The 16,999-nt window shown below is 37.1% G+C and overlaps 2 pseudogenes across 1 annotated transcript; one reads left to right on the forward strand and one right to left on the reverse strand.

The window, feature by feature from the left end:
• The first annotated feature begins 238 nt into the window (after positions 1-238).
• LOC147003657 (vomeronasal type-1 receptor 4-like) lies at positions 239-9,257 on the forward strand (annotated as a pseudogene). The gene is made up of 6 exons (XR_015048021.1): positions 239-556; positions 1,560-1,613; positions 1,830-1,916; positions 3,323-3,514; positions 6,236-6,292; positions 6,455-9,257. The product of XR_015048021.1 is annotated as a vomeronasal type-1 receptor 4-like (transcript).
• LOC147003658 (methionyl-tRNA formyltransferase, mitochondrial pseudogene) lies at positions 9,095-10,450 on the reverse strand (annotated as a pseudogene).
• Between the last annotated feature and the right edge of the window lie 6,549 nt (positions 10,451-16,999).

The following is a 16,999-nucleotide window of genomic DNA, read 5'->3' on the forward strand; positions in this document are numbered from 1 at the left end:
AAACTTCTCAATCTGACCTCAAAGTTTCTAGAACCTTCTACAGGAGAGCTAGTCAGTCATCCTCCAGGGTTCATGAAAACTTAGCATCTTTTCAAAGCACATAGTCCCTTAAGAGATATCCATGAGAAACTTTTTAGTTTTAAGACTTTTTAACTCTTCAAGACTTTTAAGTGTCTTTTTTAATTAGCAACTGGGGAAAGTTTCATGAATAATGTTGCCTCCCTAAGTCAGTGCTGTTATTGTCATTGCAGGTGAAATGAAAATTGTCATTCTGGAGGGAGGTTAAGTCACAGAGTCACAGACCTTTCTCTTAGGCTTCAACTGTCTGTGTCTCCCATGGTGCTGGTTATATACACTGAGTCAGGATATATACACGGAGCCCAACATTCTGCAGAGGTAAGAAGCCAGGTGAGTATTCTTTATTTCAGAATTTGTTGTAGAGCCAGCAAAGAAGAAAAGCATGTGAAAGTCCTCATGTCTGATAATGGCAACCTGGGGTATAAACACATCTATGGAACAGATAGACAAGGCACAAGTATAATTCAACAGCTAACAGGTGAGTGAAAAGGACAGAAATGTTTTTAAACTTGTGTCAGTCCTTGTTGGTTCTTACTATAATATAAGCTCCCCACTGAGGGTGACTGTGGGTAACACCAGGGAAATGCAGCCTGTCTGTGAATATGTTTAAGGACTGTGGTAATACATCAATGTGATAATTCAAGTTATCTTACATTATGTGTAGAATAATGTTGCAGATATTATTATAATAGGTGAACTTATCCTGGATTCACAACATAGTAAACATTCGTATGAAAATATAAGAAGTATACAACCATGGGAAGATACAGGATGTGAATATGTTCTGGAGCAAAATGTATTTTTATATGAATTTTTTATGTGAATTTGTCAGTAATTTTATGAGTTATAGAGACAGTAACTGTATTGTATGAACCCTGATACAATAACTGGTTTGAATCCTCTCTCTTAAATTGCGAAGAGAAGACTGAATTGAAGTTGAAGACTTAATATAACAGCAATGTTATCAAATGTATCTTGAGTTTAGTCATACTCTAAAGTTAATCATAACCTCATTATGGTTTCCAGTGCTGTTTTGTTGTTGCTAATGGAATGCAGGGCAATATACATGGAAAGTTAAGGCTCTACCCCACAGCTATGTTTATCTACACATGTAGTTCTTTATTTCAGTTTGGAAAATATTTATCTTTCCACATATTTCCAAGGTTTGTTTCTCTTCTATTTGGATGCATTGCCAATTTTATTATAATAGGTTCATTAATATAAGAAGTAAGGACAGCCAGAGCTATAAAGAGAAACCCTGTCTCGAAAAACCAAAAAAAAAAAAAAAAAAAAAAAAAAGAAGTAGCTTGTATAGAATTTTAAATAAGATATTTTAGTAACATAATTTGATCTAAAGCTATTTCAGCACACTTTATTTTTGATGTTGTGCTTTGTACAAAATAATGGTGTTACTAATTCAACTGTAACACTAGAGCTTTTACTCCTAAATGATAACTATGCTTTTTTTTTTTCTTGTGAAGCCATAAATACCAGGCCTTGTCAGATGAAACTGGGATGGGACAACTTTTTCTCAGGCAAGATCATAGTAGAACACTATATTTTATTATTATCTCAAAAGTTGTATAAGTACTTGTCATCTGCCTATGAAATCAGATGTTATGTGAAAATGAAAACGCATGTGAAAGATTAATTCTTTATTTGTTTTTTCTTTATATTCATGAATGTTTTGCCTGCATATATATATATATATATATATATATATATATTTATTTATTTATATATATATGCAGTATGAGAATGCAGTCCCTGGAGAGGACAAAAGATCGTGCAGGACAGCCCTCTAACTTGAGTCACAGGCAGTATGAGCCACCATATAGGTACTGAAAACTAAACCCAGGTCCCCTTTAACAGCAGCAAGTTTTCTTTACTACTGGGTGATGCCTCTTGTCTCCCATAATGAAAATTTTCCAAAGCCAAAAGCATGCAATAAAATACCAACAAAGTGAAAAAAAATGTCAAGTGAGGATTACAATTTGCACAGAAAGCTGGAGTATGGTCATGACTTTGTGAGTACAGACCGTGTTTGTACCACACTAATCATTTTCAAGAACTTCAACCCTCTACTTTTGACAGTAAGAGCTTTGGGATTTACAGAAACCTTATACCTTATGTTTCTAGATTCTAGCCTTGACATGGGAAATAAAGCTACTGTCCATGTCAGACAGTTAACACTGTCAAAGAAAGTATAAATCTTAGAGGACAACAGTTATTCATAAATTGTTATCACTGCTGTTCATTTATATACTCAATTAATAAAAATCACACCTGCTATTTCTTATAGCATCCAGGATATATGAGAACAGAGTACATAAGAATCAGAAGAAAACAACCATGAAGTCTAATCTGTTATCCATAGAAAGGGAGCAATCTAACATTAAATATGGACATGGATCTTTATCATGGCCCATTTCAGTGTACTGTGAAAATTAGGGAACACTCTATCTGAATTGCCTGCTTTTAAGAGTCTTTAGAACAAGAAAAGAAAGTACCTCTCATAATGTGACTTATGAGGTCACTGAAAATGGGTCTGATGTGGTCAGTGTGAGAACTTTCAAAGCAAAGAAATTGAGGGAAGCAAATTAACATATTGTCTGGAGAAGAAATTTACACATATGAGCCAATTTAAGTTAAATTCATTCCTGACTTTCTTGCTATGCCATTACTAGGATCATGCTAGTCTTTTTGGTGGGTATGTCAATGAATATAAGGGATTGAATGATGATAGAACATGATCAGGCATGATTGTGAGATCTGTGCACAATAGAGGAAGCTTTTGATGTCTCATTCACTGAGTGGCATAGAATTGTGTTCACTGTCAGGAGATGAATCAAATCAGGGGAACAGCAGCACTAGTATACATCTTTTTGTTCCCTGTAGATTCACACTATTATCAGGTAAGAGAATTTGAGTGGTACAGATTGATAAGCATACAATGAAAATATATAATTTTTAAAAATATATTACCATTAGACATTCAACTGTAAACAAAATAAAACGAAGGGAATATTTACCAGTGATGATATTTTATTTCAGTAGATATGACCACATTGTGCTTTTGAGTGCAGAATACTATGGCTATGAAGATAAAGAGGCATTTCCAGATTGAGCTCAGTGACCTCACAGATCTGAGCACAGGAGTGGTACCATACTGTGGTGATGCTGGTTACTGTTTCCTTCTATTAATATTGCTTCTTACCTACATTCTTTTCTACATTGAATGCAGATGATAAACACTTCTCAAACACATTGTGCACATAGTTCTTAATCATTATCGGTTAAGGAGTCTCAAATGTTATAGCAGCTTTTAGAATGTCAATAATTGTGAGCAAATTTTGCTACCTACATGTTGCCAGTTGGTTCCACTGGAATCATCCCTCTGGAAATGTAAATGTCCTGTCATTAAGAACAACTTGAGGTAGGTAAAACTTTAAAAAAACTTCTAAGTTATAGGCATAGTGACTTTATGCACTCAGTAAATGTTACCTTTGTGTTATACAAATGCTTATTTCTCTGTTCTCAGATCTTGTTTCAATTTGGACATGGCATTGAAATGCTTATGTGAAGAATATCCTGTCTCAATTCTTACCATATATTCTTTGCCTTGTCAATACATGTTGATCATCCAATGGCTGAGTAGAAGAGAGAATAGAACTGGACTTCTACTATCTAGGGCAAAGAGAAAGGGGGGCAGAGAGACAGACAGAGAGACAGAGACAGAGACAGGGAAAGAAAGAGAGGGAGGAAGAAGATTCAGTTTGAGCGGCAAAGAGTAAGTACTTTATAAGAGTTCAGTTGAAGCATTGAAGGACCCAAATGCAAGTATCTTGGGTAATTTGGCTGGGAGGTAACCAGATTAGTTTAGGGGGTTAATATAGATCAAATGACTGCCCAGGTATTATGGTAAAGCTTTAAAATAAATCTAAGTCTTTCTGTGTCGTTAGTGGGTAACTAGCTAGGATAAAGAAGTACAGTCACAGTATTAATTTCCAAACTACATTTATATGAAAATTAACATTTATACCAGGGATGTTGACTTTTTACTTGTCCTATGTTGGGTTCTGTGTATCCTAAATGATCTCACATTTCCTATAGCTATGTTCATCATATGGGGAACTTTAAAATATTCCCTAGAAGCCTGTTGTTGTATTCTTAGTGCTGGCACTTGGGAGGAAGATGCAGGGGGATCTCTCTGAGCTTGAGTAAATCTTGGTCTATATAGCAAATGCCAGGAAACATTGACAGACCATGTATAGAGCAAACAAACAAAACTCCAACAAGAATAATAACAAAAACTAAGCTTCCAATGATATTGGTTTTTCACATGTTATCTCTTTGAAAGTGTATATCTGAAATGATATCATATATCCTGTGTATCATGGTAAGATGGAGCATCAAACATATAGAGAATGGGTTTATGATACCGTTGTAACAATCTTTAAGTGGATTCACACATCAGTAAGCATAAGTGTTCACAAGTATTGGAGGGTGTATGTTGAGATTATGGTCTCATACTATGATTCCATAAGGTTCAAGTACATTTACCAGCTCCATTCATCCAGAAACATAGCTAAATTACCCACACTCTCTTTTTCCTTCCTTTCTTCTCATTTTTCTTCATGTATCTTTCCTTTCTTCTTTCCCTCCCTTCTTTGCTCCTTGCATCCTGTCTTTCTTTTGTTATTTCTTTCTTTTCTTATTTCCTTTCTTTCTTTTTTGTTCATGACATGCACTAATAAAACAAAAATAGTAACCCTCTCAAGAGATTTTTACAGGTAAAGCATAATGTGGAACACAGTAGTGTTGTGGCCCGACCAGCAGTCTGCAACGTGAACGGTTTAACTGAGGATGGCAGCTCGAGCTGAAAAGAGAGGAAGCTAGACAGGGAGGGAGAAGGAACGAGGCCAAGGCAAGATCATCCTGTTTAAAGCCCAATTTTACTAGTTTCGACATCCAGTTATAAAGGAAGGGGGAGGGAACCCGATTTCCCGCCAAACAATCTCGGGATCAAGTAACAGGTTGAACACGTGTGTGTGTGTGTGTGTGTGTGTGTGTGTGTGTGTGTCTCCAAGCAGCGGCATGGTCCAGCAGTAGGCGTGGCAGAACGAATGAGCAGGAAGCTCCACCCCTGAGCAGACAGGTTCCAGGCTGGGTGAGGGAGAGTCTACACAGTAGATAGAGTGAAAAAAATATTATAAAGTTCTCAACAGTTCCCTTTAACTTTAACCAAATCAGATCTGTTTCATTTTTGAATGTAGTAGACTCATTAGTAACATTCATGAGACTGGGCCACATTTTACTTGTATGTGGCTTTTATAAATGCACAACCCCAACAACTATTGTATATGTTGAAGTTTTTCTTAGTCTACATGATTTTTGGAATGTGTGAATTTGTGAGATTGCATCAAATCAGAAGCCTTTTCTCACTAAGTCCCATGACCTGAGTGAGTGTGTGTGTGTGTGTGTGTGTGTGACTTTTCAGTTCTTAATTTGTCACTTGTACTATCATTCTAATATATTATACAATTTAAGAATTTTATTATTGAGTTTAATAATTTTTAGTTATTGAAGATAAATATAAGTTCGTGGCAACTCAAAGGCCACTGTGCTCAACAAAACTTCACATCTAGTGCCTGTATTTAGCAGGCTTGATGACTGCCTAGAGCAAAAATTTTTTACAGAATATGCTAGAATGCATTTTACATCTAGATTTTAAAGGCAAAAAGCCTGAAAAAAACTACATCCTGATTGGAATTTGTTATAAGGAATCAAAGCAATCAAGCAGTAGTACAGAATCATGTTTTATGCAGTTAGCTTTGGCATTTTGACCTTCATTGTATACAACTGAGGTAAGTCCTTTTTTGTGAGTCTGTTCATGGAGGATTTAGAAATGAGAGGGTAAATTTCAGATTAAATCCAACAGGACCCAAGCAGAAAAAAGACAGAGGAAACATTGATCCTTCAGAAGACTAAAGATATATTCTAAGTGATGTTAGCTATTTCTCATTACTTATGACTTGATTTCAGATGAATTATCCATCTGAATAAAACACTATTGTTTTATTAAGGAAAACTGACCATGCTTCAGAGAGTATATAAGCAACACAATTTGAACAGCATTTTTTTTTCTTTCCTTCAGGTGAGGTTAAAATGCAATGTGGTGGATATGGGAAGTGTAAAAATGAATGTGATCAGGGTAAAGTATATGAAACTCCCAAATGAATGAAAATATTTTGTTGCAAAAAATGGAGAATTGCTTTATTTAAGTTTTGTGGTTTTTACTGAAGTTGATTTCTATATATATTCTGAATAGTCCTGTTTGTTAATATTGACTATCACTTTTCCTCCTTTCTCATAGGCCAGTATCACATTATCCTGAGTGTGGCACATTCTAGAAAACTTGACATATCTCCTTTTATTGATACATACATTCTCAGATATTGAGTAATCCTACAGTAACAAGCATGGAAAGTAATAACTCCTTTCAACGATTTTGGCATGAGGGTTTTGTTGTTGTTTTTAATGTGGTCTATGTTGGCCTTGTACTTGCAAGTATAAAGAATCCTCTACTTTATCCTCTTACTGACTCCATTGATTAAAGGTGTCCTCATTCACCACAGTCTAGAACCAGATGCCATTATTCATTTGACCAGAAAAATACAGTGGCTATATTGTAAAGGAAACTGTGCTGAATCACAAAATGGACTTCTGGAATCTGGCAATCAGAATTATTTTCTTATCACAAACTGCGACTGGAATTCTGGGAAATGTTTTCCTTATTTTCTACTATCTAGTCCTTTACTACAGAGAATGTACATTAAAGCCCACAGATTTGATTTTAATGAATCTACTGGCAGCCAATCTGGTGATACTTCTCTCTATAGGTGTGCACCAAACAATGGCAATATGGGGATTGAAGGAGTTCTTGAATCATTTAGAATGTGAGCTTCTATTGTTCATTCAAGGATTTAGTCGAAGTATGTCCATTTGCACCATCTGTCTCTTGAGTGTTTTCCAAACCCTGTCCCAAGAAATTTTGTTGGAAGTATTATAAATCCAAAGCAGCCAAGTACATTGGCAGTTGCACTTCCCTACTCTGGGTCTTGCACGTGTTGATTAATTTCATTTTCTTTCTGTACACATTTATCAAAAGAAATAACACAAATGTGACAAGGACACGAGATTTTGGGTACTGTTCACATACAGGGAGTGATGACATCAGTGACTTAATTTATGCAGCTTTGGTGGTATGCCCTGAAGTCTTTTTTTCTGTGCTTACTGTCTTTACAAGTGTCTCCATGATTGTCATTCTGTACAGACACAAGAAGAGGGTTCAACACATCCGTAGCACTCATGGTTCCAGTCGATATTCCCCAGAGTCCAGGGCCACTCAAAATATCCTCACAGTGGTGTCTACTTTTCTGGCCTTTTGTTCTCTCACCACCATCTTAAGAGGCTGTGTAGCTCTTTTTCATGGTCACAGTTGGTGGCTGATGAATATTAATCACCTCACTTCTCTGTGTTTCCCCACTTTTGCACCCTTTGTTCTTATGAGTCATTACTCCATTGTATCTAGACTCAGTTTGGTCTGGTTAAGAAAAAAAAAATCTCATAATTCTCTTATTGCCCAATTGTTTACTCACTCTTAACCCTAATAGGTCAATAAAGAACATTAAGAGAGTCATTCCTTGTCTTTCTAAGATTAATCATGTATGGTGAAAGGGTGTTTATTTGTATCACCTGCCTCTTGAGTGTCTTCCAGACAATGACCTTCAGTACAACGAAATCCCTTTGGAAGGGTCATAAAGACAAATCTGCCAAGACCATGAACTATTCCATTTCCCTTCTCTTGGTCTTGCACACATGGCTCAACTTCATTTCCTTTGTGTACACATTCATCAGGAATGGACAAATGTGACAAGAATATGAGGTTTTCGATAGTATTCCATTACAGGGACTGATGACATGAGTTGACTCATTCTCTACTCGATTTGTCTCATTGTACTCTTCAACTTACAGCTACTACAGTTTTTCCTTTGTGTGGATGATGTGCAAGGAAGCTAGTAAACCAACTATCCATAAAGCTTGCCTTCTTGTGGCTTTCATGCTATCAAGTATTCTTGACTGTCTGATTGCAGCACAGACATCTGGTGGGTAGTACATTTTAACTGCAAGGCAAACTAAAACCATGGCTGGTCATAAACTTGTAATTCATGTGACCCTTGTCCTAGGACAGCTGTTCTGGCCTACACCAGTATCAGAAAACTGCTTAAGTAATAATTCCCAGGGCCTTTGTTTGTACTTTTGCCAGAAGCAATGTTAATTGGTTGTTCATGATCTTGTAGAAACAATCCTCCACAAAGGCATTATCCCTAGCCACTGAGAGCAAAATGTTGATTTAGATCTTTCACCTTGTACCAAAACTGATAGAAAATGAATGATTTTTTAAGTCATCCTGGCACTGTTTATTAGTATTTCTTCTTTGCCCTGTTATTAAACATAGATTGTTTTCTCATACAATATAACCATAATACAGCTTCCTCTCCCTCTGCCTCTTCCAGTTTCTTCCTACCTCTTCACTCATCTTGATCAACTCCCTTTCTATCTCTCATTAGAAAAGAGCAACAGGCTTCTGTGAGAAACAAAAAAGCATAAAAACACAATATATGATAATAAACAAAAACTATCATATTGAAGTTAGTCATGACAAGCTAACAGAGAAACAAAAAGTCCTTGAAAGAAGGCAGCAGAATCAAGGAGTCATATTTCCACATATAGAAGTCCCATAGAAGTATGAAACTAAAGTTATAGTGCATATTCTGAGACTAGGTAAGCCCGGTGATTGCTGATTTAGTCTTATTGAGTTCATATGAGCTTTTTATAGTGGGAGATTGTCTCCTGATATCCTCTGTCTCCCCCATCTCCATCTTTTCTTCCTCCAGTCTCTTCGGCTAGAATCTGGATTCCTGACCCTTAAGTAGAGAAATTTAAAGGAGACATCTCTCTTTTTTTTTTTTTTTTTTTTTTAGGCTGAACATTATAAATACAAATTTTATTTAAACTTCTTGTGTGATTCAAGTAGAAAAGTTCACCCTTGACTGCTACACACAATGGAGAGCGAAAGACTTTTGCCTCCTGACAACCACTTCTCTTTTTCCCACACTGTCATCTTCTTGCTTGTAAATCAAGCTTTTAATAAATTACAAGTGTGTAATAGGTCCTTGTCCGTGGTCTTTCTAGCTACTTAATGCACTGTTGCATAGCAACAACTTTGTTTTCTGCTGCATCTTTGTTGGAAGTCTGAGAGTCTGAAATCTGCACTGGCTTGGGTGAGCGTGGGAATTTTTCTGGTACCACGCATCAAGCCATCCTTACAGTGAACCAGCAGCATTTGTGATGGTCTGTGGTACACCACGGACCCCGGATTTAAAGTGTGTCCTGTTAATTTCAGATCAGCAAGGATGGAGTTGTTAACTTCTACGAGATCCAGAAGTTTAACTGTGTTCTCCATCCAGAGCATCTGCAGTGGGACTATATCCCCAATGGCAAGGTGAAGTCTGAGTACTTGCTCTGAGGTTTGCTCCTCCCACTTGACACAGCTGGTGCCAGCAGAGACCTTGGGGGCATATGTCACTCCCTCAGCTGGCTGAGGCCTTCCATTGTTCAGACTTTCAGGCAACTTTTCCTGAGATAAGCTGAGATAAGCATGTTGGCGCCAAGTTTTGACAACACTGCTTCCAATTCCTTTGATGTGCTCTTGGGAGGCACAGGGATGGTTTCCTGCTGGAGAATTGGGCCTATATCAAATCTTTTGGGTCTAATTTGCATAATCGTTACACCAGTGACAGTGTCTCCATGAAGCACCCTGTGGATTATCAGAGCGGGACCACGCCACCTCGGGAGGCAACTGGGGTGCACATTCAGTATGCCGTCAAAAGCCGGCCAAAGGAAGCCACTACCCCAACGTCATATTCTCCAGATCCCACGTCGGGCCACTTGTTCACCGGGAGCTGAGACTGAATAGCATATTGCTTCACAGGTAGTCCTTTGGGGGATAGCGAAGGCACTGTGACAACCTCCAGTTTCTCAATTAGCTTTTCCTCTTTGCTGTCTCAAGATGGCGGCGTGCAGCGCCCACAGCGTTTCCCGGGCAAAGTGGTCAGTGCGGAGGAACAGCACCCGCCAAGGCGGCTTCTCGCGGACTCGGGAGCCTCGGCCATCCTTCCTGTGGAACCTGGCGGGTGCCTGACAGGAACAGCGTGGCCTCCTTCCCGTCAGCCACCGACCCCAGCAGCGCCGCGGAAGGAGCATCACCTCCAAGACATCTCATTTAAACCTGTATGTTCCATGACAAACTCTCTCTACCTCCCTCTCTCTCTGTCTCTCTCTCTCTCTCTCTGTGTGTGTGTGTGTGTGTGTGTGTGTGTGTGTGTGTGCACATGTGTGCACGTTCCCACACTCTGGTTCAGTGGTTCTTTGGATTTGCTCTCACCTATATCAGCATGAAGCCTGTGTGATCATGGCTGAGAAAGGCACTGACCTATGAACATAGCAGAATATCATTAGGTATCATTTTTTCTTCTTATAGATCAGTAGTATTTGCATTTAGTCTAGGTCCCTGGGTTATACAGACTGTAGATTTTGTTCTACCAATCAATGTCAGGTATGACTTCCAAATCATGGTGTTAGACTTCAAATCAGACATTGCCTGCTTACTCCTACGAGGTTCATGTCCCCATTGCCCTAGCATCTTGCAGATAGATAGATCACAGGTTGTGCGCATGGTGTGATGTTCACTTTTCTCTTTTGGTACCCTGCAGAATAATTTTCAGTGTCACAGACACCAGTTTGACCTCATAATATTCAGTGATTTGTGTGATGGCTAGATCAATGGGGTCATTTGTACATTTGTGAAAAGTAATCTATTTTCTGACAATAGCCTTGAATGTTTGGGAATTTCCATGGGACATTTTTGGCCAACAACTCAATTGGGTAAAATCCAGTATGAGTACTGGATATTTTGTTTTGGGCATGAGATGGGTAGTTGCGGTTCCTCTTCCCTCATTATTTGGAGACTTCATTAGGATGGCATTCTGATAATATAGCAAGTTTCCACAGAAACAGATTTCCATGCTGCCCATCAAAGTCCCTTAAATTCTAGATGTCTCTCTTCTAATTCCCTTCATCAAACCCATCTGCTCTCCTATTTCCCACCTGATCCTCCTAATCATGTCCTCCCCCCCCCCCCCTCCTGGCTCCAGTCTACTCACTAAATCTATTCTATTTCTTTCTCCTAGGGACATGTGTCTCCCCTAATACTTTCCTCTATTCCCACCCTCTCTGTTTCTGTGGACTATAGACTAGACATTATTTATTTAAAATTCATATCCAGGTATATGTTAATATTTACCAGATTTATCTTTCTGGGTCTGAGTTACCTCATTTGGGATATTTTTTATTTCATCACTTGTCTGAAAATTTAACAATCTCATTGTTTCAAGAGCTGCATATTACTACATTGTGTAAATATTCTTTATTCACCTTCCTTTTGAGGAACATTTAGGCTATTTTCAATTGCTGACTATTTTGGATAGAATAGCAGTGAACATATTTTAGCAAGTGTCCATGAGTAAGGATGAAGCATCCTGTGCTCATATGCCCTAGAATAGTATACCTGGATTTTGAGGTAGATTGATTCACTGAGGTTTATACGTCATTGATATTACTCTCAATTTATTTTGCATTTGTATATGGCAGAGCTAATAATTTTTGAGTTAATTTTGTGTCTAATTGCAGATAATTTATATGAGTTATAAGAGACTCTGAATTTTGACTTTTACCTTTCTAATATTTACCTCCTTAATCTCTGTCAGTTGTTTTATTGGTGGAGCTGAAACTGAGCAGTAATAGATATGCCAAGAGTAAACAAGGTTGATTTGTTCCTGACTTTCATGGACTTGCTTTGTGTTTCTTTCCATTTAAGTTAATGTTGTTATGAGCTTCCTGTTCACTGCCTTTGTTATACTTTTATATAATCTTTGTATCTTAATCTTTCCAGGATTTTTATTGTATTATAAAAGGGTGTTGGATTTTGTCAAATGCATTTTCTGCTTCTAATGTGTTGATCATGTATCTTCTTTAATCTTTCATTTGTGTATATGGTGGATTACATTTATTAATTTTGATATATTGATCCATCCCTGAATCTCTGGGTTGAAGTCTAATTGATTATGGTGATTATTATTTTCATAATTCAAGTATTTTATAGAAATTTTTTGTCAATGTTTATGAGGAAAACTGCTTTGTAATTCTCTTTCTTTGCTACATCTTTATAATGTCTGGATATCAGGGAAGCTGGCTTTATAAAATAAACTGATCAGTGTTCCTTTTATTTTTAATTTGTTGAATAACTTGAGAATTATTGGCATTATTCGGCTCTTCTTTGAAAGCCATGTAGAATTCTGTGATAAAACCATGTGGCCCTGGGTTTTTTCTTTGTTTGTTTGCATGGTTGGGAGAACTTTAATCCCTGCATATATTTCTTTACAGGTTATTTTTCTTTACAGGTTATTAATTTGTTGGTTTGTTTGTTTTTTTTGGGGGGGGGAGGTTATTTGATCTCATCCTGATCCTGATATAAATTTGCTAAGTGGTGTGTATTGAGCAAATTATTATTTTTTTTTATTTTACACTAGGTAGAGTACAGATCTTTAAATTATATCCTTATGATCCAGAGAATTTACTCAAGCTCTGTTATTATGTCTCCCTTGTAATTTCTAATTTTGTTAATTTGGATATTCTTTCTGTGTCTCTTAGTTCATTGGATAATGTTTTGCCAATTTCCTGATTTTTCTTAAGTAATCAACATTTTGTTTCATTAATTCTTTGTGTTGGTATTGTTTGATTTTCTATTTTATTGCTTTCAGTCCAGACGTTGATTATTTTTTGGCATCATTTGAGTGTGATTTTTTGTTTTTTGTTTTTTTTGTTTGTTTGTTTTTTTTGTTTTTTGTTTTTTTTTTTTGGTTTTTTTTTTTTTTTTTTTGGTTTTTTTCGAGACAGGGTTTCTCTGTATAGCCCTGGCTGTCCTGGAACTCACTTTGTAGACCAGGCTGGCCTCGAACTCAGAAATCCACCTGCCTCTGCCTCCCGAGTGCTGGGATTAAAGGTGTGCGCCACCACGCCTGGCGAGTGTGATTTTTTTTTTTTTTTCATTTTATTCTAGAACTTTCAGATGTGCTGTCCCCTAGGTGAATTCTCTCTGCCTCTGGTGATATGCACTCACTCAAGACAGATTAGATTTTATTAAAGACAGGATTATTAGGAAACTGCTCTCAGGAGAGATCACCAGAGAGAGAGAGAGAGAGAGAGAGAGAGAGAGAGAGAGAGAGAGAGAGAAAAGGGCACAAAGTAGCTGAGAGAGAAGAGAAGAAGAGGAAGGGAGACAGAGACCAAAAATGTCTGGATCATACTGGTGGAAGGGTAACCCATCCCCTGGGCTAGAATGTTCAAGGTAAAGCTCAGGATATGCCAGGTAGGGATGCTGAGAGAACCTTGCTTTGGGGTCTAAAATATGGGCCCCCCATCCCAATTCTAGCCCTTGTTGATGATAAATGTATAAGAGAGGGCCATAATCATTCATGACTACTTCCTGTTGACTTTGGAAAGAAGTTTTGTTTTAACTCACTATGAAGTTGCACTTCTTAGTATAGTATATTTTTGAGACTGGAACCAACTATTTCATCTCAATTTAAATGTATCTTTTGAAGAATTCTTTTGCTGTTCTGCTCTGATCTTAATCAAGGTGGTGGTATGGCCAAAACTTGACTCTCTTTTTCCCAAATTCAAAAGAGTTATGTGCCATCACCCAGTGTGTACACTTTTTCCTGTCACCATGGTGTGAGATTTAATATGAGGAGGCTGGTTGTTCATCATCATCTTTGAAATGAGTGATTTCCATAAAAATGTGCTTTTTACATGCACAAGGTCTATTTAATCCTAAAGTAAGTTAAAACCAAGCATGGAGAATGGAGTTGGGTATGAAAATTCCACTCCTCTCTGTTGATCTGTAATTGTTAGCTTCTGGGAAGGTCAATTATCTTTAAGAACTGTCCCTGTCCACATTCTAGTAAAAGACCACATGTTCAAGAATACTTCGATAATACATATTGGCATTGATGGGAGAGCAAGGCATGACATAAATTTGGGTAGAAAGAGAAAAAGGATGGATCTGGGAAGTGTTAAGAAGGAGAGAGAGTGAATATGATCAAAACACATAATATTAAATTCTCAAAAAATAATAAAATTATAAAATGTGCATTTTAAATACCTGCATCAGGAAACAGAAGAGAATAACACCTAACTTGATTGCTAGTAGGACTAAAAGTCAAGTTAGCCTTTCTCAGGATCTCAGTATTTGCCATTATCTTTTGAAGGTAAGATAGGCTGAAAGTTACAGAGATGACCCAGCAGTTAAGTTCCTAGACTGTTCTTGTAGAACTTAAATTCACTTCAAAATACCTGTGACAGATACTTCATAACTACTTGAAACTTTAACTCTAAGGATCTGAGGTCCACTTGTGGCCATTGCAGTTACTTATACTCATGTATTCATACACACACACACACACACACACACACACACACACACACACACACCTATGATGCATTAATATTTGAACCAGTAGATTTGGATAATGCCTAAGGTATTCTTTAATACAAAACATAAAGCATCAACAACTTCTGTTATCTTGATGCTCAGACCTTGGTTAAGGGCTTCTCATACATAGCCAATTAAAACTTCCCCAGAAAACTTTTAGGGTAACATTATTGCCTGGACCTACACTAACACTCCACTAACCCTAAAAAGGCAAAACTTCTGTTAAGAGATTCTAATGCAGTGCTTAAAGATACTTACCACTTTACTGAATGCTTAAGAAACCAGTGTGGGCAACAGTCAAAGAAACTGCAAAATGCATAAAGCTCCAAAGCCAAAACATACAGAAAATTCAGGACACAATGAGAAGACAAAACATAAGGATAATAGGTATAGAAGAGAGTTAAGATTCCCAACTTAAAGGGTCACTAAAAATTATAGGAGAAACAAAATTATAAAAGAAAACTTCCCTAACCTAAAGAAAGAGATGCCCACGAACATACAAGAAGCCTACAAAACTCTAAATAGACTGGACAAGAAAAGAAATGAGTCCCATCACATAATAATAATAAAAAAAAAACAAAACACCAAATGCACTAAACCCAGAAAGAATATTAAAAGCAGTAAGTAAAAAGGTCAAGTAACATATAAAGGCAGACATATCAGAATTACACCAGACTTCTCACCAGAGACTATGAAAGCTAGAAGATACTGGGCAGATGTCATACAGACCCTAAGAGAACACAAATGCCAGTCCAGGCTACTATAACTAGCCAAACTCTCAATTACCATAGATGGAGCAAGCAAGATTTTTCTTGACAAAACCAAACTTATACAATATCTTTCCATAAACCCAGCCCTAAAAAGGATAGTAGATGGAAAACACCAACACAAGGAGGGAAACTGCATCCTAGAAAAATCAAGAAAGTTATCTTTCAGTAAACTCAAAAGAAGACAGCCACACAAACATAATTCCACCTCTAACAACAAAAATAACAGGAAGTAATAATCACTTTTCCTTAATATCTGTTAACATCAGTGGACTCAATTCCCCCCAAAAGTCATAGACTATTAGACAGAATATGCTAATAGGACTCAGCATTTTGCTGAATACAGTAAACCCATGCCAGTGACAAAGACAGACACTACCTCCGAGTAAAAGTTCTGAAAACAATTTTCCAAGCAAATGGTCCCAAGAAAAAAACTAAAGTAGCCATTTGAATATCGAATAAAATCAACTTTCAAATAAAAGTTATCAAAAGAGATAAGGAAGGACACTTCATTTTGGTCAAGAAAAAAATTCTACCAAGACGAACTCTCAATTCTGAACATCTATGCTCCAAATGCAAGGGCACCCACATTCATAAAAGAAACTTTACTAAAGCTCAAAGCACACATCACACCCCATAAATAATAGTGGGAGACTTCAACACCCCACTCTCAGGAATGGACTGATCATGGAAACAGAAACTAAATAGAGACAGAGTGAAACTTACAGAAGTTATGAACCAAATGAATCTAGTACATTTGTAGAACATTTCATCCTAAAGCAAAAGAATATACCTTCTTCTCAGCACCTAATGGTACCTTCTCCAAAACTGATCATATAATTTGTCACAAAACAGGCCTCAACAGATACAAGAAGATTGAAGTATTCCTTAGCACCCTATCAGATCACCAGAGACTTAGGCTGGTCTTAAATATCAACAAAAACAATGGAAAGCACACATACACATGGAAGCTGAACAATGCTCTAATCAATGATAAATTGGTCAAGGAAGAAATAAAGAAAGAAATTAAAGGTTGTTTTGAGTTTAATGAAAATGAAGACACATCATACCAAAACTTATGGGACACAAAGAAAGCAGTGGTTAGAGGAAAACTCATAGCTCTAAGTGCCTCCAAAAAGAAACTAAAGAGAGCTTATACTAGAAGCTTGACAGCACACTCTAGAACTAAAGGAAGCCAATACACCCAAGAGGAGTAGATAGCAGGAAATAGCCTAACTCAGGACTGAAATCAACCAAATGAAATAAAAAGTACTATACAAAGAATCAACAGAAATAGGACCTGGTTCCTTGAGAAAATCAACAGGATAGATAAACCCTTAATAGACTAACCAGAGGATACAGAGAAAGTATCCAAATTAATAAAATCAGAAATGAAAAGGGAGACATAACAATGAAACAAATTTTACAATAATTATTCTGTTTGTTGAATGTTAAAGGTTGAAAATATTAAGATCAT

Source organism: Mus caroli, unplaced genomic scaffold, assembly GCF_978045245.1.
Source record: "Mus caroli unplaced genomic scaffold, Mus_caroli_1 scaffold_8, whole genome shotgun sequence".
NCBI classification, from domain to species: Eukaryota; Metazoa; Chordata; class Mammalia; order Rodentia; family Muridae; genus Mus; species Mus caroli.